At 42.9% G+C, this 21,822-nt stretch overlaps 2 long non-coding RNA genes across 2 annotated transcripts in view; both read left to right on the plus strand.

The window, feature by feature from the left end:
* LOC141740011 (uncharacterized) overlaps positions 1-870 on the plus strand; it is a 40,371-nt gene extending 39,501 nt beyond the window's left edge. Inside the window, exon 3 of the long non-coding RNA XR_012585856.1 lies at positions 496-870. This is a non-coding gene — a long non-coding RNA (uncharacterized LOC141740011). The remainder of the gene's footprint in view (positions 1-495) is intronic.
* A 4,882-nt stretch (positions 871-5,752) lies between these two features.
* LOC141740010 (uncharacterized) overlaps positions 5,753-21,822 on the plus strand; it is a 50,454-nt gene continuing 34,384 nt past the window's right edge. The window contains exons 1-2 of the long non-coding RNA XR_012585855.1: positions 5,753-6,253; positions 6,948-7,079. This is a non-coding gene — a long non-coding RNA (uncharacterized LOC141740010). The remainder of the gene's footprint in view (positions 6,254-6,947; positions 7,080-21,822) is intronic.

Here is a 21,822-nt window from a genome sequence, read left to right on the forward strand (position 1 = left end):
CAGAAGATTTTAGTCTGCAGCAAGAATGATGTAATTTCTTCAAAGGACCTTACTTCTGAACACAGTTTTCACACAGATGTGTGGTGCTCAGTTAATTTGTGGGGCTATTCAGATGGGAGCCTGCAGTCCAGCTCAGGGCTCACAGGGGCTGCAGCCCATTTGAGCCCTGGTGTGCTGACATGCAGAAGGAGCTGATGGGCTGCCCCTTGCAGGCCAGGGCACTACACACTGGTGGGCCTCCGAGGGTAGGCTAGAGCTCAGAGAAATGCTGAGAAAGGAGAGCAAGAAAAGGCTTGGCAACTTCTTTCTGCTGGGGTTTCTGCAACCCTCCCAAGACATAGTTCTGCTGGTAGCCCTTTGGCAGCAATGCCACCTTCCAAGGTGGGGAGCTTGTTCTTTTGAAATCTGTTGTCTTGTATGTGACTTGTAGGTATTTAGTTTGATTAAGCACATACCTAATGGATCTGAGAAACTTTTTCTTCTGTATCATTCCAGGGTGAGAAAACCAAACACATAAGAGATCTAATGCCAGGACGCGGCACAGCAGCTACTTGGACCTATGAGAAACTCTCTAATACATGAGAATCGTCACGGTGTTTGTCAACCAGACATACCTCTCCCGTTTCCGATTCCACCACCTGCTTCTTTGTAGAGGATGAGCAGAGGGTGGTGTGTACAGAAAGACTTTTGCCTGATGCTCTGTGTCTGCTTCCCCTGCAGGGCCACTTTGCTCTTCCAAAGGCAGCTCTGGAAAGCAAAAGCATATACAGCAAAGTGAGTTCTTGGAAGTGAACAACAGCTAAAGCAAAACCCAACCAAAGCCTTAAACCAGCTGTCTCCTTGGCTCTCTGATGCCCTGTTTTCTGTCATGTCTGCTGCACTGAATGGAAACGATTTGTAAAAGGACATCTCTGTGAACAGGTCTCTGAAGTCAGAGCCCAGGCTCTCAAGCTTCAGCTCATCTTGCAGAGCAAAGCATTCATGCTCTGAGAGGCAGTGACCAAACAGAGGCAATGGGAGAAGCAGAGCTTAGAGGACAGCACTTGATGCCCAGCCCTGCTAGAAGTGACGCCGAGGTAGGAGCAGCTTTTGCAAAGCATCTCCTAGATGCAAGCGAAGGGCAGATGCCAGACGTCAGCAGTGACGTTTGCTGTATGAATCCTATCACTCTGACTGTGTGGGAAGCCTACCAGTAAGGAGAGCACCGCTGTCAAGTCTCGAGTGCGAAGCAGCTCCCTCCATTCGCACAGGTGTCCATGAGGAGCACAATAAGGAATAGGACCTTACACAGGGGTGACAACCCTCAGTCCCTTCTGATACCTTTGGATCTACCCACAGGTGCTGTCGACTCCTTGGCTAATCATAGAATCATAGAATGTGTTGGGTTGGAAGGGACCTTTGAAGGTCATCTAGTCCAACCCCCCTGCAGTAAGCAGGGACATCTTCAACTAGATCGGGTTGCTCAGAGCCTCATCAAGCCTGGCCTTGAATGTCTCCAGGGGATGAGGCCTCCACCAACATTCTGGGCAACCTGTTCCAGTGTCTCACCACCCTCACTGGAAAGAACTTCATCCTAATGTCTAATCTAAACCTACCCTGCCCTAGTTTAAATCCATTGCGCTTCATCCTATTGCTCCATGCCCTTGCAAACAGCCCCTTCGCAGCTTTCTTGTAGGCCCCCTTCAGGTACTGGAAGGCCGCTATAAGGTCTCCCCGGAGCCTTCTCTTCTCCAGGCTGAACAATCCCAACTCTCAGCCTGTCCTCATAGGAGAGATACTCCAGCCCTCTGGACCCACTCCAACAGGTCCATGTTCTTCTTGTGCTGACGGCTCCAGAGCTGGACACAGTACTCCAGGTGGGGTCTCATGAGAGCAGAGAACGGGGAGAATTGCTTCTCTGGATCTGCTGGCCACAGTTGTTTTGATGCAGCCCAGGATGCAATTGCCCTTCTGGGCTGCAAGCACACATTGTTGGCTCATGTCCAGCTTTTCATCCATGAGTACCCCCAAGGCCTTTTCAGCAGAGCTGCTCTGTATCACATCATCCCCCAGCCTGTATTGATAACGAGGATTGTCCTAACTCAAGTGTAGGACCTCGCACTTGACCTTGTTGAACTTCATAAGGTTTGCTCGGGCCCACCTCTCTAGCTCGTCCAGGTCCCTCTGGATGACATCTGGCACATCGACCACACCACTCAGCTTAGTGTCGTTGGCAAACTTGCTGAGGGTGCACTTGATCCCACAGTCTATGTCATTAATGAAGATGTTGAACAGCACTGGTCCCAGTACAGATCCCTGAGGGACACCACTTGTCACCCCTCTCCATCTGGACATTGAGCCATTGACCACCACTCTCTGGATGTGACCATCCAGTCAGTTCCTTTCCCACCAACCAGTCCACCCATCAAATCCGTATCTCTCCAACTTAGAGAGAAGGATGTTGTGGGGGACCATGTCAAAGGCCTTGCAGAAGTCCAGATAGATGATATCCGTAGCTCTCCCCTTGTCCACTGATGCAGTCACTCCATTGTAGAAAGCCACTAAGTTGGTCAGTCCAGACTTGCCCCTGGCGAAGCCATGGTGGCTGTCTCATATCACCTCCCTGTCTTCCATGTGCCTTAGCATAGCTTCTAGGAGGATCTGTTCCATGATCTTCCCAGGCACAGAGGTGAGGGTGACAGGTCAGTAGTTCCCAGGGTCCTCCTTTCTACCCTTTTTAAAGATGGGTGCAATATTTCCCTTTTTCCAGTCAGCAGGGACTTCACCTGACTGCTGTGATTTTTTCAGATATCATGGAGAGTGGCTTGGCAACTATATCAGCCAATTCCCCCAGGACTCTGGGGTGCATCTCATGAGGTCCCATAGACTTATATAATATTCAGGTTCCTCAGGTGGTCACAAACCTTGTCTTCGCTTATAGTGGGAGTGACTTTGTCCTGCAGGTGCCTGTCTTGTGGTCCTTCAACCCACGAGGTGTGAGGGGAGAGGCTGGCAGTAAAGACTGAGGCAAAAAAATTGTTCAGAACCTCAGCCTTCTGTTGGCTGAGGTCTGTTGTTTGTGGGGTCTGTTGTTTGTTTCTGGTCCGTTGTTACCAGATTGCCATTCTCAGTCATAAGGGAGGGTACGCTTTCTTTGACCTTCCTTTTCTGGTTGACGTACCTGTAGAAGCCCTTCTTGTTATTCTTAGCATCCCTTGCCAAGTTCAGCTCCAGCCATGCCTTGGCCTTCCTGACCTCATCCCTAAATAATGGGGCAGTGTCCCTATACTCTTCCCAGGACACCTGATGCTGCTTGAACTGCCTGCGCAGTTCCTTCTTGCCTTTTATTTTGACCAGCAGGTCCCAGTTTAGCCATGCTGGTCTCCTCCCTTTCTTACACCTGGGGATTGAGAGCTCTTGTGACCTGGTCAGCTGCCTGTCTCTGTGGGAGCTCTGTCTGGGTTCCCACATGCTTTCTGGCTGAGGCTGAGCACACAACCTTCTTCCGGGTGGAAGCCATAGCTAAGCTCCTTAGTCCCTTCGAGAGTGGGATGACTGCCCTTGTCGTGGTGCTCTCAGGCGACGCCCACTCACCGCTTGTTTACTCAAGTGCCCAGCAACCAGGTCGCTGCGCTCCTGAAAGGCTTCTTTTATGGGGGGGCGGGGAGGGGAATTTACGCCTCGTTTAGACCTGCCGCCGGGGGTGCTGGCTCGGCCCCACGCCTCCTCAGCTGCCACCAGCCCCCGGAAATGCTGGGTATCGGCCCGGGATGGCCACTTTTCCAGCCTTTGAAAAGCCCCAAAAATGAGCCTCTTGCCGGCCTTTTTTTGCCGCGACTCCCTTCCCCAGTATGGGCTTGCCTGCAGTTAGGCTGCTTTTGTCGGCAAGTGACCGTTGGCGTGTTCACGTCCCATTTAGATCTGCTGCCGGGGGTGCTGGCGTGGCCTCATGCCTCCTCAGCCGTCACCAGCCCCCGGAGCTGTTGGGTATCAGCCCGGACTGGATGCTTTTCCAGCCTTCAAAAAGCCCCAAAAATGAGCCCCTTGTCGGCCTTTTTTTGCCGCGATTCCCTTCCCCAGTATGGACTTGCCTGCAGCTGGAATACGTTTGTCGGCGAGTGACCGTTGGCGTGTTTATGCAATTGACAGGAAGGGTCAGCCATCTCCTCCCCCAAAGATGTCACCACAGTTTTCAATCATAAACTCCACTAGCACATTCACTTGCACACATCAAACCCTTGGTCTCAACCCAGCTGCCTTGAAAATGTATCAAGCAGCCTTTCCCATTCCTGACCCGTGCCTTTACACAGAAGGCTGTGGGGTAGCTCTTCCAGGCAGCCACCCCACAAACATTTGCTCAAGAGAGGAGGCAGTTGGGGACCTCTGAACAGCCAGGCTCTGATGGGCCAGGAAGGCTACTGCAGCTGCTCAATACAGTGTGCCTTCTCGGTCCCCTCCAGCATGGCCTCGAGTGGGAGCAGGTCCTTGTTGGCTGGGCTCAGCAGGTTTGGCCCAAGACAGATGGCCAGGTTGCTGTAGCTCATCTGCTGATGGACACGTTGTGGCCGATGTGCTGGAGGAGGGACAGCAACTGACTCGGGAGAAGATTGGCTCCATGCACCCTGAGGGAACAGGAAGACAACATTAATAAAGCAGTTGTTGCCCACAGCTGTCCCTGAAGCATGCCCAAGGCAGTGGGAGCCAGCAGCTGTGTTGTGCAGCTTTCCAGGTGCCCTCAGCCAGCGGTCAGGGCTCCTGCTTAACAGGCAGAGCAGTTCCCACACTTACACTTTAACCTTTTTCACTTTGCCTGCTTGCTTGTCCTCTCCATGGCTTGCATCCAGTCCTCATAGAGGTTGATGACAAGGAGCTTGGAGGGGATGCTTTGGAGAAAGTCCTGCAATGCCAAGGGCTCCAGATGAGCCTTTGAACACTCCAGGGCAGCCAGGAGCTCTTCCAGCTGCAGGTTAGGAGTGTTCACCTTCAAGATGACAGCCAGCAGCAATGCAGTCTGGCTTCTCAGGTCAACATCTGCACTGCTGTCCAGGACTTCCTGCAGCTCCTGAGGTGATGTCCCACTGGCAGCTCTGTGAAATATCCCCTCTGTCGATGGCCCTTTTTGCTGCAGGACAGCCAGCAGGTGCTGTAGGAGAGGCAGGAGGGCAGTTGCTTGGCTGAGGAGCTTCCTTCCAACAGCAGTGGCTACAGAGGAGGCCCCAGACCTGGCTCCTTCCTTGGGATGAAAAACCCACTCCCGCATCCAGACACCCCCTGGCGATACCGACCTCCTCTCTGGAGCATCTGGAGGCAGGGCTGGGGATGCCCTATCCAGGCTGCCTTACCTGGATGGGCTGGGGCAGCGTGATGTCCTCCCCACAGATGGCTGCAAGGGACTGTCCAAAGAGTGCCCTGCGGCAGCCAGAGCCCACCTGCCCTGGTGCCTCGGCAGGTGCTGGGGTCCACCACAAAGCAAAGGGCCAGGGCAGCCCCCTCCTCCTGCTGCTGCTGCTTCTGCTCCCAACTGCAGCAAAGCAGCTGGAACTGCAGCTGTGACTCAGCAACTGTGGCTTGGAGGCTCTTGAGAGGTGATGTGCCACTGGGACAGCCTGTTCCATCCCTCGCCCTGCCCTTCTCCTTCTCTGCAGCAGCAGAGGTTCTGTGTCCCCACAGACCACGGCCAGCAGCTGCTGCCCTGCCAGTGTCCCTCCTCGTCCAGGTGACGTCCTCCCATAGGGTGCTGCTCCTGCCCAGTGGCACTCAGGACAAGTGAGCACCGCTCAACTGGTTGCAGGAGGTTGCCTTTCTTTCCAAAACTCACCTGGTGAGCGATGAAGTCATCCTTTGTTGCCAGATGGGGCCATCTTAGGCCCTTGCTTGGGATCTTCTTGCAAGAGCCAGGCTGTGCTTTGCCCCACAGCAGAAAGTGCCGCCGGTGAGCTGCCACCCGGCACCAGCAGCCTGAGTGCAGCAGAGCTGAGACCCTCTGTCCTCCTGGGCTCTCCGCCCCACGGGACAGGTTTCTTCCCAGCACAGTCAGCCAGGATGTGCTGACATTCCTGATGGCTTCCCAACCCTCTCTGCTCCTTGATTGGCACCGTGGGACCCTCCCTCCTGCCTTGCACAAGTTGACCCCACTCGTGGCACATCTCTGGCAACCTGATACAGAGTTGGGTGAAAGGCAGCCATTGTCACCTTTGCTTGGCCCTTTGTCAGCTTCTCCAGGCTCCTGGCCCTCAATGTTCCCCACGGAACAGCAGAGAAGGAGTGGAAGAAGGTGAGCAGCGGTTTTTCTCTTGTATTTTTATTGATAGTCCAAAATATTGGTTTGTGATCTTCTCCAAATAGAAAAATCCCTTGTGTAAGTCATTACACCTGTAGCTGGTACCACTTTCGTAGAACCACTCAGTCCTCTTCAGTGAGCGTACTTGTGTTACAGGTGTACCTGTGTAATCTGTGTTGTGGGTACAAGCATGTGGCCATCCAGTGGGTTAGCATGTGGGCAGACAAAAGAGGCCTGAAGTCTTTGAAGCGTCTTGTTAGGAGCAGGCAAAGCAAGCAGGAGACGTGCCAAGTGCTCATGGTGCTGCAGTTTAGAAATGTGTGTCAAGAAAATGTGTGGAGACTGGCTGTAGGGTGAGCATGGGACTGCCTAACAGTCTGTCAGGCCCAGAGAAGTCACCATAATTCATTGTTCTTCTCTTCTGGGCTGGTAGGATGAAGTTTGGATATAACCTTGAGAACATACCTGGTAAGGAACACAGAGGAAGCAGTCAAGCACAGAATCTAAGAGGAGTGCAGTCCTGGGCATGTCCTTTATCAAGGTGCTTTAAAACATTCTCGGACTACAGCAGACACAAAAAAAATTGGTCAGCACATGGAAGAAGGCTCAGAATGATGGAAATAATACTGCCATTTACCGTAAGAAAGGTGCAATTTCAACATTTGTTTCTGTTCTTCATTCATTCTAGCATTGTTCAAGAGAATCTGGAGTGTCCAAGATAAGAAGTGACTGTGTCTGGTCCAACGGTTAGAGGAAATCTCCCAGCTGTAAAAGCAGCTGCTACTGCCTGTTTATCAGACGAAAACATGATTTCTTGATGGTAAGTTTAGTTCCACCTTCCTCTTTGCTAATGTCAGCAATGTTGCTGTTAATATATACACCATCAGGAGCAACAGAAGGAGTCAGTGTGGCAACTGTATTTTTGCTTCTGCAGTCATGGGCATTCCTGCCTTTTGTTTGTACTTTGTCTTCAGAAGTAGAAGCAATGTAATAGGGTGTACAGGGTAACTTACCAGTTTCCAGCGGTCTTTTGTGAGTAAATACCAGTCCTGTAAGTTCTAACAACTGCTTGAGAAATGTGGGATGTGAGCCTAATACGATTACTGAATAGAGATTTTTTGTCAAAGTACTTACGCATCCATGAAATTAATAAACAAAATGAAAACACCATGTTTTGGCATAGAATTGGCATTTGCCAATTGGAGTTTTGTTCTGCAGAACTAAGATTAAAATCAGGGCTCATTCCAATTGATGTCTGTCAAACAAATGGAAATGTAAGCCTTGCCTTTGCAAGACAAACGTGGGAGAGCTTGAGTATCAGCCCCCATTTCCATTCTATAGGTTGCTGCGTTCTAGGTTACGCACATCTTCTCAATTAAAAGTCTAGAGGTTAAGTGGATGCTGTGTGTGCTTTTTTGTTTATTTATTTGTAGTTCTGTACAAAACAATCCTATGTGAAACCTTGCAGATGGCTTTGCAATAGGTGATAGCTAGTATGTACCCCCTTGCCATAGTCTCACTTGTAGATTTGAAATTAGTTGTTCTGTTCTATTAAGAAAGAGAAAGCTTCTTCAAATACCAGCTGCAGTTGCTAAGAAACTGGCAGGCAGGCAGGCCTGTTCCTTTCTTTTGAGGGAAAAAAATGCAGCTAATTGTTGTATTCACAGGCAAAAACTTTCATATTTTTTTAGGAGGTGAATTAGGAAGACCTTAGAATTGGGTGAACATGTCTTTTATTTTAATGTGCCTCACTCAATACTTTGTACTGTTATGTGTAATAGATACATTTTCCGTGGTCAAAATAAATTTCAGATATGTTGCGTATAAATAAAGCATTATTTGTAAAAGCAGATAGGCACAGAATGCTTAAAGTTTTATATGGAGATGTGATGGTAGTCTACCTTAATCATTATTTTAACTAATGTTTAGATCCTTACACACCATTCCTGAAGCAAGTGAAGTGAGGTAATAGTTAAATAACTTGGACAATTAGACACGAAACATACATTGTGGAGTTTTCAGATGGCTGCTTTTGCTTCATAAGTCGAAATACCAGAAATATATATAGTTAACAGTATTTGCTATAATAGTTATTTATAGTTCATAAAGGGAAAATGGGCTTTATACAGAATATGCACTTTAAATGAATTCAAGGCAAAAAAGCTTAAAAAAAATAACGGAGGAGCTATAGATATGTTACTGGTGGATAAACAGAAAGAACATACATGAGGTTTTTTCCCTCCTTTCTGAAGGAAAAAAACAACTACAGTGAAAAGAAGAATGCATTGAACTAACTTATGACCAAGGGAATGCAGAATAAAGCAGCAGGAAAAACCAGCTTTGTGAGACAGGGTTAGCAATCATCTTAAGTATTCGTATGTGTTCCCTACATTTTCTGGGTAATCGCTCATAGTGCAATAGTGTGTGTTCAAAATTCTATTCATCTTGCACTTGCATTTTGCATTTTAAAAATTCATAAGCAAGAAGTTTTTTATTGTTCTCCAGCAGTAGAGATGAAATCCAGAGGCTTACAAAAGTCAGAAATATCAGTAGAAAAGAAGAAAAAGATCATTTGGTTGTAATCTTTAAAACTAGAGTTATCCACTAAAGCCTTTTTATAAGACAAGCATCTAGAACACCTTTGTTCCATGGGAAAATAATAAAATTGGTAGGAGAATGGAAGTCTTTCAAGAAAAAAGAAAAAAGAGGGTGTTGATGATGCCCAACAAAAATTGTGATTTTTCTCTTGGATCTTGTGGGTTTTGGTAGGGTGTTTTAGTCCTGTTTTTTGTATTGCTCAAAGTCTGTTAAAAAGCTGTCATCCTATCTTGAGACACATGCTGAAAATATATTGGCTGTTGTAAAATCTCTCTTACCTCATTATTTGAGGGATAGGGGATATGGGTCTGATTTGCATTTCATGAATGTCTGGGGTTCTTAGTGACAGGAAAATATCTCACAACGTCTTTCATGGCATTAAAATTTATTTTCAAATGTATTTTCTTATTGTCTTCTGTATTGATGTTGAATCAGTTAGAGAACAGAAGCCTGAAAAGCGACTTGTTTTGCCAAGCCTAATTCCGATAAAAGAACAACACAAAACAGGTCATTGTTATTAAGTGAATTGGGTTAGTCAATTTTGTTCTATAACACAAGTGTAGTTAGTCTTGGTAATTATTGGTGGTCTGAGTGGTCAAGCAGCAATTTGCATTTAATCGTGAGGAAAGATTATTTTTTGATAGTGGTACATGTAATATGTATGTTTTTATCAGGTTAGAATAAGCTTAAATCCCGTTTCTTTTCTTCCTAGGAAATACCTTAAATGCCTGTTTAAAACGAAGTCCCTGTTTAGTATTTTTCATTTTCATTGCCGTTATTATCTGAATAATTTATCATAGAATAGTTTGGATTGGAAAGGACCTTTAAGGATCATCTGGTCCAACCCCCCTGCAATGCGCAGGGACATCTTCAACTAGATCAGGTTACTCGGACCCCCGGGTCCAGCCTGACCTTGAAAGCTTCCAGGGATGGGGCATCTACCACCTTTCAGAGCAACCTGTGCCAGTGTTTCACCACGCTCAGTGTAAAAAAATTCTTCCCTATATCTAATCTGAATCTACCCTCTTTCAGTTTAAAGTCGTTACTCCTTGTCCTATCACAGCAGGCCCTGCTAAAAAGTTTGTCCTCATCTTTCTTATAAGCCCCCTTTTAAGTCCTGAAAGGTCTTAATAAGACCTTAATAAGGTCTCCCTGGAGCCTTCTCTTCTCCAGGCTGAACAACCCCAACTCTCTCATCTTGTCCTCACAGGAGAGGTGCTCCATCCCTCTGATTGTCTTTGTGGCCCTCCTCTGGACCCACTCCAGCAGATCCATGTCTTTCCTGAGCTGAGGACTCTAGAGCTGAACGCTGCTCCAGGTGGGGTCTCACCAGAGCAGAGTAGAGGGGCAGAATCACCTCCCTTGGCCTGGTGGCCACGCTTCTTTTGATGCAGCCCAGGATGGGATTGGCTTTCTGGGCTGCAAGCACACGTTGCCAGCTCATGTCCAGCTTTTTATCCACCAATACCTCCAAGTCCTTTTCCACAGGGCTGCTCTCCATCCCCTTCATCCCCCAGCTTGTATTGATGCTGGGGGTTGCCCCGACCCAGGTGCAGGACCCTGGACTTTGCCTTATTGAACCTCATGAGGTTCGCATGGGCCCACTTCTTGAGCTTCTTCAGGTCCCTCTGGATGGCATCCTGAGTATTCATCTGAGTATGAATACTTCAGAAATATTAATTGAATTATATTCAGTGAAAACCAGCAACATTTACAGAACAATATATTCACAGAATAGTATTGATAAGGTATAGTTGCAGCACAGACACTGCAGTCTTGTTCTACTTGAGAAGAATGTCTCGAGAGAAATGAAAGGATCTAATCTGCATTCTTTCTCTATAGTTCCAAAATTAACCAGCTTTAAGTTATGTTTGCAGGCATATACCTGGTTTGGGTAATGTTTTTAAGAATACACTTTTAAAAAACTTCACAGTATTTATTTTTTTTTAGGAAGGAACGATAACTGAGAAATACTTGTAACTGTCTATCCAGAAGATAATGATTTTCTGTCAGTATGTTCAGTTGTAGTGCTATTAATAATAATGTTAAGTTCTTATATGCTATTTTTCATCCAGGGATAAAAAATGCCTTAGGAAAATTCATCTCAGCTCTGTGTCACCGTAAGGCTCGTGAAGTGATTAAAGCAAGGACATCAGTGCGGAGAGAGAACCCTTATGTTCCAGGCCGATGCTTGAACCAATCAATCAGTGTTCATTTTGGGTGCACTAGGACCTGCACAGTTCATCCAGGAATACACAGCAGATCAAAGCTAGTGATCAAGCAGTATATTTCCCAGTAAGGGTCATTTAGAAGCAAAACAAATAACTCCTGTAGTCTGAGTTTTGAATATTTCTAGGGAGGCCAAAAAGAGCACGCTGGCAATAAGCTCTTCATGAGCTCTTCAAAGATTTAACGTCTGTTACATAGTAAATGCTGCATAAAAGAAGTACTCAAGGCATTATGAAGAGATGTTATATTACCATAGCATATCTATATTACAATTAAAATAAGGGATGTAAACCTATTTTATGTGTTTCAGAATAGGTTCAGTTTGCAACATAGTAAATGTTACTGCTTACTAGTTGGATGAGTTCATGCATCAGCAGAAGACAGTTAATACACAGAATATTTTAGTAAAGCAGATGAGAGAGGGTTATGTTCAATAACATTGCAATTATTAACCTCAAGTGTTTTGATCAATTTAGGTGTAACACTTCAATAGAACAATCAGTAGAAGTGTATACTATGAGTGATGGCTATGTGGGAGCTATACATCTGGGAGAATACAATAAATCCCTGTGTATTTTGATGCTGTCTTGGCTTGAACTTGAATGGCTATACAGGTCCTTTATTTTGTATTTGTCCTAACATCTGTATTATATGAGTGATGCTGTTTTAAGCTTTTGATACATGCTCTTCTGTCTTCAATGAATTACGAATGATCACAAACATGGAGCTAATGTCTTATGACAGTTCATTTAAGAAAAAAGAAAAAGAGGATGATCATTTGTGAGTTAAATAGAACCAGTTTTACAGAGTCCATTTCTATATCCCCACCATCACCTATTTCCTCATCAAAACAACTTATCCGAGTATACCATTTAATTAGAGGGAAAATAGCGCGCATTGCTGCCATAGCCTTTTAAAGTGACCTGCATGCTAAACTTGTTGCATGTAACTAACCCTGTTAAAGTCCAACTTTGCCTTAGTTTTTAGTAAAGATGGTGACATAAAGGTAGTGCAGCTGGTGGAAAATAGTGTATGGATTGGCGTATTGCCACATCTAGAGTTAAGGCAAAGGACAAAAAAAGTTCTTTGTCCAAATTAGAACCACGTGAATAGCTATACATTTTATAGTAGTAATTTTTATTTTAATAGTAATATTTAAAAGTAATTGTAATAGTTCTTTAGTACCAGAGTTTCCATATGACTGAAAGATGGCAAATGTAGCAAATATACCTTTTAAACAAGGGTGGAGCGGGCTAGAGGTTGCAGTTAGCTGTAGCCCTGTTAGTCTGACCCTAACAGTATGCAAGGCTTCAGAAGAAATTCTGAAGATGTAGCAATACATAATGACTACAGTAATAAATACAGGAAACACACAGTTTTCCTTTATCAAAGGAAGAAAACAGCAACTGTACTAAAAGAAGACATACCAAACTAATTTATGACCAAAGGAATGCAAATTAAAGCAGACAGAAACCATTAAAATCGAAACATTTTTTTTTTTTTTTCCAGAAGGTTAGGGGTCATCTAAATTGTATTAGTACTTCTTTGTGTTTTTTACTCTTTTAAAGTAATTGTTCCAGTTCTGTATTCTTGACGAATTATATATGGGGCACTTATTTCCCATGATCCAGGGATCTTAACTGTTTTTTATTTCAGTACAGTTTTTAGCTTGGAGTGTAGTGTAAGTAAAATGGCTGCTTTTAGCTAGATTGGAAGCCTTTGTAGCTTTTTCAACACGTGTATGTGCTTATGTCTTTGCAAGGTTGACTTAAAACCTGAGAAATAATCATCAGATTTCTGTTGTTACTGGGGAGTTGGTTGAGTTACCTATACTTGCCTGTTATAATGTGGGTGTAGTGATGAACTCTTTACCTTCACGGAGTGGTTGTATCTGCAGTGCAGGTTTGTTATTAGGTGATAGCTTGTAGCTATCAGCCATTATGAGTTTTCCATGCCACATCACTTCTGCGTTTGGAGACAAATTGTTCCCCCTGATTCTACATTAGAAAAGCAATCTGCCTGGATGCATCAGCAGTTTGAAACAAAGTAAGGCAAAAGAAGTTACCTCTTGTGAGTTCTAGTTTTCTGTGAAGAGAGTTTAAATTGTAAAGAAGTCATCAGTAAAACAGATGAAAAGCCAATTATTTGGATTCTTTTTCCCAAGCTTTATCGTCTGTTGGTTTTTAAGCATAGTTTCTTTTCTGACTTCCTCTCTAAGTATAATGCTTCATGTGAGGATGTAATGTACAACCTTTTTTTGCAGCCTTTTAGAACGCATTTCACATCGTTTTACTTCCACAAAACATCAGAGAAATATTCCACTGCAATATCTGTTATGTGTTTTCGAATGTTCAGTGTTTTGCTGAAGTCCTATTTTCCCAGCTCACTGCCATAGATCTGGAAATAAAGCTCTTGATTCTAATGAAAAGGTGAAATCACAGAAGAGAAAGTTTATGGCCATAGCCTTGTTCTTACAGGCTGACAGATTATTTTAATCATCAACCAAAGCATAGAAGCCCCTGCTTGTTACTGCAACCTTCTCCACCTTTGGGAGCAATGTTCAGTGACATCAACGAACTTTATGACAAAATGATACCATCTAATGAGCTGCAAGATAGAGGCATTTAAGATGAAGGCTAATATTGAAAGGGACTGGAGTTCTTTGCCTCTTCTTCGTCTTCAATGTGCTAAGTTAGTGCTAGATTGTGCCTGTCTGTTGATCTCTCCAGAATAAGCAACATGCAGCTATTGTAACTCAATGCCTGTTACCCCAAGGGGAAGTAATTTTCTTGATCTTTTTACCAGGTGTAGCATACCTTCTCCTCTGTTAGGATGAGGAAGTGTTTTTGACCCTTTCCTTGTTCCCTCTACTCGCTTGTTTGTGAGAATGTGTGTGCATGTGTGTGTATAGCCAAACAAACACTAACATCTTATCACTCATCCCATCATTATTTCTTTGGGAACAGTGCAGTAATAATATTTCATTGGTTTTGCTTCAAAGTTTAGAACTAGCTAGAATCTGAACTTTAATACATAAGTAGCTCATTTCATAAAGAGATGACTCATTTAATAAATACATGATCCGCTTATGAGATGAGAGGGAGTAGTGGTGACATTTTGTAGGTAAGGAGAACATAGGCTGGAGTTCAGCCTTTAAACTCTTTGTAAAAAGTTTAATGTATTTTCTTTTTGTGTCAGTACAACTTTCTGGATTTCAATGTGCGACTTATTTTTGTACCCAAACGAGTTTAGACTCATGGCACAAGTCTCAAATTTACATATGATTAACAAACATAGCTTGAAATGAAATAATTTATAAGTTCAAACCTAGCACTTTCAAAATTCAGTACTTTATATATACTCCATTAAGTAGATTTCCCCCAAGGTCCTTACGCAGGCTGTTGTAGCCATGTAACTTTGATTACAGCTCTTTCTAAGAGAGGAGTGATGTGGCCCATACCAATTTGCCTTAGTTTGAGATTAGGATTTAAGGTGTCTCCATCATTTCTTCTTTGGGTGGTCTTAAAGCTACAGAAATTTTGGTAAAAGCAAGGACACAGTTCAACTTATCTACATCTACAGTAAGGCCAACAAAAACTGTCAATCTCGCTCCAACATTCAAGACAACAGAAAGAGAAGTGTAAAATTCAAGCTTCTAAATATTGCCGTATTTGGATGGCAACACTGAAAAAAGCGTAATTTGCATAGGATCCTTCTGACATAGGCTAGAATGTGATAAATATATAGAATCACAGAATCACAGAGTGATACGAGTTGGAAGGGACCTCTGGAGATCATCTAGTCGAACCCCCCTGCCAGAGCAGGGTCACCTAGAGCAGGGTGCACAGGAATGTGTCCAAGCGGGTTTTGAATGTCTCCAGAGACGGAGACTCCACCACCTCTCTGGGCAGCCTGTTCCAGGGCTCTGCCACCCTCAAAGTAAAGAAGATCCTCCTCATGTTTAGGTGGAACTTCCTATGCTCAAGTTTGTGCCCATTACCTCTTGTCCTGTCACTGGGCACCACCGAAAAGAGCCTGGCCCCATCCTCCTGACACCCATCCTTTAAGTATTTATAAGCGTTGATAAGATCACCCCTCAGCCATCTTTTTTTTCCGGACTGAAGAGACCCAAATCCCTCAGCCTTTCTTCATAAGAGAGGTGTCCCAGTCCCCTCATCATCTTGGTAGCCCTTTGCTGCGCCCTCTCCAGCAGTTCCCTGTCCCTCTTGAACCGGGGAGCCCAGAACTGGACACAGTACTCCAGGTGTGGCCTCACCAAGGCAGAGTAGAGGGAGAGGTGACTTTATTTCTTTCTTCTTTGAGTGGCCTATCTGTCCACATTTTGCTTAAAACCAGTTTATTAGTAGTTTATCTTCTCCATTTCTCCAGGCCTCTCAATTTCAAAGTTATGCAACACTCTCCCTATGTCCAAGGCCACCTTTTTCTTCAGGTTATAGACACACGTTGAGTTTTAGTTCGTGTGTCCTCTGTAGGTAACTAATCTGTTCTTCGTAATCAACATTTGTTTCTGTTAACAATATTAGGTTGCACCGTTGCTCTTTTCCCAAGATTGGTTATTTAAAGAAGAGTCCATTCAGTTTTTCCATGTTTTAGTTCAGATTTTAATGATTCAAAAGGCAATTTAATGTCTCTTGTGATTAGCGAGTGAAAGTCAAGGTGTCTGAATGTTCATGTGCGTGCCTGTTGGTCTCAGCTCTGCGTGTTCCATCCCAGGCATCTGATTTAGCTATACCTTTCTCTGTTACTGCTTCTTGGGATATGTTTATAGCATGGAAAAGAATTTCTTTGCTGAGATGACTAGCATGAAGTGTCCATGCTCTGCATATATATCAGTTTGGGTCCCTAGCAAACATGTAAAAGGAATTCTTGAGATGTTCTAAACCCTGGTGAGATCAGCAACTTTCAAATCTTAGGCAACTCATGTCCAGGCATCTTGGCCCTCAACGACCCCACCAAATTCCTGTATGTTTTCTTGGGTTAGCGAAGGCAGAACTAGCATGGGTGAGTCTGCAGAGGACTACTTCAGAGGTAAAAAGCTTTTTAAAAAAGTCTTTTTACTGTTTTGTCAGAACGGTACTTTTATATACTGTAAAATACGGATTAGTGTGTACAAAGTCATTTTGTACATGTTTTATCAGCACCAGGTACATAATAAGATCCCAAAATTAGATCAGTTCCCTTGATCAACATTCAGCTAATTTAGACAAAAAGTATTCTTTCCATTCTGTCACATTTTTGAAGCATGAGGGAAGGATTTAAACAAGAAGTTCTTTATCTTTTTAAATGGGAAATTACAAAGATACCAGGTAATTTATAGCAAGATAAGCTGATTCTCTACAAACCTCTTAAAGGGAATGTCCATCACCCTTCCCTGAGAGGGAACAAAAAAAATACCCTTTAGGTGATTGTTCCATTCAGAAAATGTCTCAGTGGAATATATTGTTCTTATTTATAGAATAACTTCTGTAATGCATTTTAAGAAGAGAAGGACGAAAATTATACTAAAGAGAAGTAATGCATTCTGCAGCCTGAGTGAAAAGTGTAGGAATGAGCTTTTGTGAGCAAAAGGCTGCACAGTGAGTAGGAAAGGTAAGTACATAAACAAAAATCCCACTACTAAGCCATGAGTAAGATAGCAGACAGTATCAGCTGGGCCCACTGAAATCGGATTGGTGAAGCAGGGTGTGCCCAGGTGGCACCTGACAGAACTATGTTTTGTCTGTCCACGCGCACATGTGGTTTACGTATGGCCAGGACCACAAGCAAGTGGCTCCTATGTCAGTGATTCCCATCATTCACTGCTGTTTCCTCTGGGCTTAAGTTACAGGAACTGTGAACTGGTTTGAAGTTTTACTAGGAGCTCGACTTGAGCTCAGAGTACACGAACAAATAAAAAAGTGAAGTATGGTAAGATGGTGGTGTATAAGCTTGCATAAGCTCTGAAGATAGTGTTTATTGTATGTCAGAGTGCATATCCACTGTCGCTAACTCATTTGTAGTTCCCATCATCTGCACTTCTGCTCCGTTGCTGCAGCTGCAGCAAGATTAGCTGCTGGTTGTTTTCGTTAGAGTGGCTTTGAACGTTGTATTCAATGCCTGTAGCAAGCAGAGTCAAGAGGTACTTGATTTTCCTTTTGTTATGGCATGTTTATTTTCATCTTCCTTCTCATTTAATTTTTTTCATAAGCATTCATTTCAGGTAAAAGGAGATCACTAGGAGAAACAGGGCAAGTAAATAAATAAAAAATTTTGTGATCAAGGAATATTCCTGGATAGTCTAGTAAAAGAAAAACTTTGCAAGAATCCAGTATTTGTTACTTAGAATGCAGTTTTAGCTCATTTCTTATTTTCCAAGGAATCTAGAACATTTGCTCGTATTTTCATAAGGTCAGAATAAATAAAGTTCTGTGTTACCTTCACCCGTGGTAACAGCACAGGTGACCAAATTACTAGAACGCAGTTACCTTCCTCTGCCAAAAGAAGTAAAAGGCTTTGATTGTGTCTTCTCCCATTTGTACTTTGTTGGTTGATCGTGACTTTTGTATTCAGGGTATTAATTCAAAATACAAGTTGAAGGCAAGAAAAAGTTTTTTGAAGGTAAGTTTCTTTTACCACATGTTGGCTTACTTATTGTAAAGATTAGCTGGCAGATTGAGTATTAAATCAACTCGGGGCATTACTGGAGGATATTTCTATTTAGGTCTGCCAATAAAAAAGCCAAAACCTAGCTTTAGGCTCTTCATTGCTTTGACATTTCTGTGCTGTCTAAAAGCTAACTGTAATGCAAATACAAAAAGAATACTCATTAAGTTTTATTAATTATATCATAGGTAAATCTATTTGACATGCAATTAACTTATATCACACAAGTAACAAATGCAGTTATATTTTCTAACATCAAGTTAATAACGAAAGTTATATAACATGCATTTAAGGGGTGTTTAAAAATAAAGCTGGATTAAATTGCAAGTGACAGCAAAAAATTATTAACTGGTTAAGAGACATCAGTGTGAAAGTGAAAGGGTTGGATAAGTCATGGGACTGCTACAGAAAAAAGGAATTTCCATGGCTCTTCTCTGACATGTAAGATTTCACAATTTAATGCTGATTTTGGTTATAAATTTTCTAGACTTTTTGTTTTAATAAAGGGTAATTTTCTTTGGTCAGAGTAACCATGCAGATATACTTTATTTGTGAAAGCAGAATTATAGACACAATGCTCTCCCTTTGCTTAGCCACGGTACAGTGTTTTGGATGCAGATGCAGTTTAATATGTATTGTGCTCCACTTCCTGTCTTATTTAGTGTTGTGGTAGACTGTTAAATAGCTACTGGAGTCTTGTCTAAGGCAGTGTTTATCTTCATCAACAAATGTTACAACTTAGAATAATTTTTTATAAAAAGCTTTTGGCATATTCTGTCAGTCGGCTGGTTCTGCCTAGAATATGAAACTATTGCTGCTTTTTAAAATATGTCAGTGTAACAAAACAAAAACAATTAGCTTTGGTTTAAAAGCGGGTGAGTGTTATTGGAGGGGAACAGACATACATTTTCGTGACGTGATAACTTCCTTTGACTTTCAAAACATCTTGGCATAGCAGAAGATCAGGCTGAGAGGAATGGTGTGCAAGTCCTTGGGAACAGGATTCCTTGTCAGTGATTCTGATTTGAGCATCAGAATAAAAAACTGTGTTGTTGGAATATATATGTATTTCTGTTGTTGTGGTACCTAGTTTCCCACTATGTTCAGGCCCCTGGTCATTGTATGTACAGAATGGAAAGACGATGGCTGTTGTGTAGTTTTGTGGCAGTGTTGCAGGTCACACAGGAAAAAAGCACTGTATGCCCTGTTGTTTTCATGGGTATAATAACAAGAGGTTCAGTGAGTCTAGACATAAACAGGCAGAATATATCTGTGTGTATGGATCCATACATTCATACACAGACATAACTGTGATTAAAATACACAGCTAGCAGAAAAGGGCATATAATTTCTAGGTATATAAAGACAAGAACTGAGCCAAATATTCCCACAGAGAAGAGCTTAGAAAACCTGTTGTTTTCTCAGAAACAATGAGTCTCCTAAGGGATTAAAATTGAAATGAGAGTTCAGACTTTACAGGTATTTATACCTGTGAAGTAGAATAACCATCAGAGCCCCAAATTAAAAGTTCTCTTCGAGGAATCTCAGTGGAATGACAACTCCTGATTTCTGTGTAGCCAAGAGGAAAAAAATAATGTTTACGTTTTTATAGTATCTGTCTTTAAGCTTCAGTCCTTTAAAATCTCTTGCTTCCAGCGACGGAAGAAACAAAGGGGCACATAATAGACTTTCTTTTGCACATGGAACAAAGCTGTATGTAACTTTTATCCTTGTCTGCTTTGTTGCTCCCCGAATCTATCCCTCTTTGAACAATCTGCCACTACTCTGTGCCAGCAGGAGCTTTAGAAGAAGGCCATCTGCACTGGCTGCTACGTTTGGAGACGGATTCTCTTAATTCCTAATGTACTGGAATGGAGATTTCGCTCTGTGTCAAGAAATCCCAGCCATCATGGGGCAGGGGTATAGGTCTTACAGACCCTAGGTCTGCTGATGAGTGAGAAATGGCCATTTACTCCCATACTGTGTAGGTGGATACAGCACATATCGAGTCTACCCTTAAAAAGTACATGAAAGTTCTACTATCATTTCATATAAGTACTGCCAAATAAATGAGTAACTTTTGAGGAAAATTTTCATAGTAATATTTTAAGTGGGTCACTTAAGTTATGCAATTCACTGGAGAAAATGTGAAGCCTTCAGCCACAGTAAAGGGTCATCAGATGTTTGTATAGTGGCAGTACTCGAGAGGGTCCCGTTATGCTATGCAAGTATGGAAAAGAGGCAATGCTTGTCTTGAATGTGTTTTCGCAGCAATAAATCATACTTAAACTGGAGCTATATCTCTGCAGTATGCCAAGAGAAAAGGTTATTTTGATTAATTTAGAGACATCAGGCAGAGCTTTCTTCTCTTTAATTCAGTCTTGCAAAGTATGAACTCTCCTAAGTGCTTTCGGGACTCTTGTCTTTCATGTCTTCCTGTTTCCCTCCTAAAAGTTCATTTGTGTCTTTATTATGACCCCTGTCTTTGGGAAGACCATTAGAGTATTGCCTCAGAAACAGAGAGGAGATCTTCCCAGATTCCTTTTGTTCAAGGAGAAAATGACTTTACGTCAGTTAAAAGGTTCTTCTGCCTCTTCCAGTGAGCTCATTGACCTGTCTTTTCCCCCTACCCTCAGTGTAACAGGTGGGTTGAGATTGGTGGAGGCCATTTCCCCCAGGGAGGAAGCATGTTTGCAACAATTTGGGGGTTTGACACTCTTGTCTGGTTCATTACAGTTAGTTGGTATTTAATCTGTTTTTCTCATCCTGAAGCATTGTTCCATAATTGCCATTTTTAAAAGACAAAAGCGATCATAGTGATTTTCTCAGACAAGACACAAAAGCCTCACTGATGATACAGTAAGTAGCACATTTATTAATCCAAGTGACTATAGAGATGGGAGGCATCAAAGACTGTCTGTGTCCTCTATTGAGGTATGTACAATTGTACTTCATTGTAATAGTCTACAAATAGTGAATTCTCCTTCTTTCATTAAGAAATAATGAAAACAGATAGTGCCAGAATAGTTTTTGCCATTTCACAAGGTTTTCTTCAGTGCTAAGCAACAATTGCATGGGTTGCATTACAGCTCTCTTTATAACAGTGGGATCATATACAGCACTAAAGTCAGATACATGAAGGAGTTTGTCATCACAAACCCAGGAATTCAAAATTTGTAAGGAAACATGTAGGATGGGCAGTCTTTAATTAGATTTTAAGTACAGAGTTGAGTTTGACACCTTCCTTTAAGTATTATGTCCAACAAGGACAGAAATCCAGGTCACTGCCAACATAGGCTTGTTTCTGCACTGGGGAACATTTACAGAACATTCCCACTACTGCATCTCCACTGACATTAGTGATATGAGGAGCTGCAATATTCGCAGCTCTCCAGCACTAGCAGCTGTTTCAGCACTGTGTTAATTAGATTGGCACTGAGCTGGTTTAAGAGACATGATGCCACTGACAGCTGCTGGGGTGCCGTCGACACTAGGGCTGCCAGCACTGATGAAGCTGTAGTAGTGTTGGTAGCTGTGGCAATTATTTGCAGAGTTCTCCACAGTAAGTAACTGAGACGTGTGGGATGAAGTTATAGTACGTATATGAAAGCATGTCCGAGATGTAATTTATTCCCTGTTTTCCCCTAGCATCCTACTCGTGTATATACTTTACTGGCCATTTGTGAAAAACTGAAAATCTCATGAATCGTGTATCTTCTGGTTTGATACAGTCTTAGATGAGGGAGAGTGGAGGGAACAGGAAAGCTTGGTATTCACGATCAAGGATGTGAAATACAGTGCGTCTGGGTAAGAGTATAGGAGGGACAGTAATTATCTCAATGTGCATTGTGCGATCTGTGAAGTGGTGATGAGTTGCGTATTGGTTGTTAAAGTAGTTTAAAAAGCTTTCAGTGCTCAACACAACTTGATGATGTTGGTCTCATCCACACGTATCTGTATGTGATACCTGCTTTCCTCTTTGAAGCTAGATATGTTTGCATGAACCAAGCATATTTCTAATGAAATATAATTTATAAAGGTAAAGGAATAGAAAGGTGTCTGTACATTAAAAT

This window comes from Larus michahellis, chromosome 3 (assembly GCF_964199755.1).
Source record: "Larus michahellis chromosome 3, bLarMic1.1, whole genome shotgun sequence".
In the NCBI taxonomy this organism is placed as follows: Eukaryota; Metazoa; Chordata; class Aves; order Charadriiformes; family Laridae; genus Larus; species Larus michahellis.